We start from the raw sequence: 3,009 nt of genomic DNA, 5'->3' as shown, positions 1-3,009 counted from the left end.
ATTAACTTTTAGACATAAACTCTAATGTATGCCTCAAAAAACGGAAAGTTAATATCATAATGCACATTTATTTGGGTTTCTTTCCCAGGCTGGCAAGTTACTTCAATTGTATTTTCAGGATATTAGAATTGGTAGGAGCTTTTGTTATGTCACAGCTTAGAAACAGATTATTCCTGTTTCAAAAAAAAAAAAAATTAAAAAGCCTTGAAACCAATCTACCAACTACATGGAAAATCTTCATATTATAATTTTCATTAAGAAACCCTGCTTGGAGTGAAATTTCAATTAGAGATTAAAATAAAACAAAATCATCCAAAACTCATTAATATAGTGATGAAAAATGGATAGGTCCATTCTCACTACTAGAATATGATGAGAAAACTGGATTTAGGAATTAACAGGTCTTTTTTGCAATGCTGCTTCATAATTTAAAAGCTATATATATAAACTATTGATTTTTTTTCTTTTTAAATATTGCCCTAAGAGAAGATGGGAAAACGATGAAGTAAATGCTGTGTACAATTCTCCCTTCTGCCCCTAAATTGGTGACAATAATGAAAAATAGAGACTAAAACAGGAAAAAGCTCCAGTCATCATGTTGGGAGCATATTCGTCAAATCTAATGCAATTTGGTCCCAGCTGAAGGAGGGTATTGGGAGCTGACAGAAAACTCTGTTGAGAAAATCTAACAGAATTTGTTCTAAAGGATCCTGCTGGGCATCTTCAATATTGGAGGGCCTGAGGGGGTTTGGCTTGTAGGGCCACTCTCCCAATCACACATCAACAGTAAAATTACATAGTGGATAAAAACACAAGGCTGATCAGTACCAGCTTCTGAAGTCTGGAAACAAAACTACTTTGTATCTATAAATCAGGCATGACTTTTCTTTGAAAAAGATCTGTCCACTAACACAATGAGATTCTATTACATATCCAGGAGAATGGTTAAAGTTAAAACATGAAACCCAATATAAATGGAGGTGTGAGCAACCATAACTTACATACATGGTTGGTGGGGGTGTGAAGTGTTACAATCATTTCAGAAAAAGTTCTGGCAACCTGTTGTAAAAGTAATCATACATCATCTATCATATGGCACAGTTCGTTTTCTTCCCCCAAGTATTTAAACACTATGTTCACAATAAGATATAAAAACTGTTTGCCTAATAGCCAAAATCGTAAACATCTCAGGTGTCTATCAATTGGAGAATGGACAAACAGTGGTATATTCAGGTAACAGAATACTACTTAGCCCTAAAAAGTAACAATTTAATGAAATACCCAACAGTACGGATGGATCTCAGAATTATTATCTGGGTGAAAGAGGCCACAAAACAGTGCATATTTTCCCCCCATTACATTCTGTCCTGTATTCATAAGTGGTATAATATATACTCCATTATTCTATTTACATGAAATTGTAGAACAGGTAAAACTAATGTACAGAGAAAAATATCAAAAAATATCTCTGGGAGGGTGAAGGCCAGGATTTTCTAGGAAGGGGCATGAGGTAATTTACTGTGGTTTTGTAATATTTTATGTCTCAGTAGAAGATTAAGTTGCACAGGTGTATGCACTTGTCAAAATTCACCAAATGTATATTAAGATTAAAACAAATTTCACATTAAAGGAGAAAACTTGTTTTAAAAAAATGTAACTGGTCCCAAAAAGGAGTCACTTGTGCTAAGCCCCACGTCAGGAAACCAAGATTTAATACCTAACCTCACTGCAGTTTCAACCTTCCTCAGGAATGTAATCTTAACCATTCAGTCTGGAATTTTCTGGTTGTACTACTGAGGTAATCCCCCTAAGACCCTGCCAACTAAAGAATGTTGCTCTCCATCCAGCTCTACAAGGACTGAGTCATTAGTCACTGCAGTCACTGACCTTTAACACACCCTGAAAGGAATTCAGGGCACAAACCAGGAATGAGGCACTGTGTACTCTGGGAAAACTGGTAGAACAGGCCTTCAGATGGCTAGATAGTTTCAGGAGAAATTTTTTATAAACCTGGATTATTGTATCTTCCCATACTTAGAAAAGAATGAAAACCATTAACTAAGATATCTGTTCCTTGTGACTAGCAGCAACTTTCTACCAAGATGTGTGCCTGGTTGCATGTATCACCTTGGTCAAAATCACATACATACTGATTTTCCCCCTTTACCTCTTTGGAACAGTTTCTCAGAGCTATCTGACAGGTTGTCTCCCAGACTATAGTTCTCAGTAAGATGCTGAATAAACTCAACTCATAGCTTTCACATTGTGAAGTTCTTTTAAGTCCACAACCCCTCTGATCCTCCAAAGAAAGATGAGGTAATCTGCTTTTTCCTTGCCCCTGTCACTCTTCTTTCTATAAAAACCTTTGATTTTACACAACTCCTTAGAGCTCCTTTCTATTTGCTGGATGGGATGCTGCCTGATTCATGAATTGTTGAACAAAGCCAGTTTGATCTTTATATTTATGCAGTTGAATTTTGTTTTTTAACACACGGCAAACAAATTTCACTTTAGTTAATGATACACTTGCTGATGTATTCAGACAAACACTGTATCTGATATCTAAAAATCAACTTCAAATACATAAAAATTAAGATAGATTAATTGTATAGACAGATGAATGGATAGACAAATACATGATTTTCAAAGTATAGTAAAATATTAATACTAGAATCTGAGTGTTGGGAATACAGAAGTTCACTGTAAAATTTTCCAAACTTTGCTTTAGGTTTAAAATTTTTCATAATATAATCTGTGCCAAGTAAAAATTGGCACTTGCCATCTGCCTCTACCAGGTTGAAATCATGAGCTGCTGCAGCCACCAACCTTCATCACACCCTGAAAGGAGGTCAGGGTGGAGATCAGGAATGAGGCATCCTAGGTTCTAGGAAAAACTGACAGAACAGGCCTTTAGATAGATAGATATTTTCAGAAGATTTTATGAGCCCAAATTCTTGCATCTCCTCATATCTAGAAAAGCACCAAATTCATTCATGGTGACATTTGCTC

Source organism: Camelus dromedarius, chromosome X (genome assembly GCF_036321535.1).
Source record: "Camelus dromedarius isolate mCamDro1 chromosome X, mCamDro1.pat, whole genome shotgun sequence".
Classification (NCBI taxonomy): Eukaryota; Metazoa; Chordata; class Mammalia; order Artiodactyla; family Camelidae; genus Camelus; species Camelus dromedarius.
This window is presented reverse-complemented; position numbering follows the sequence as displayed.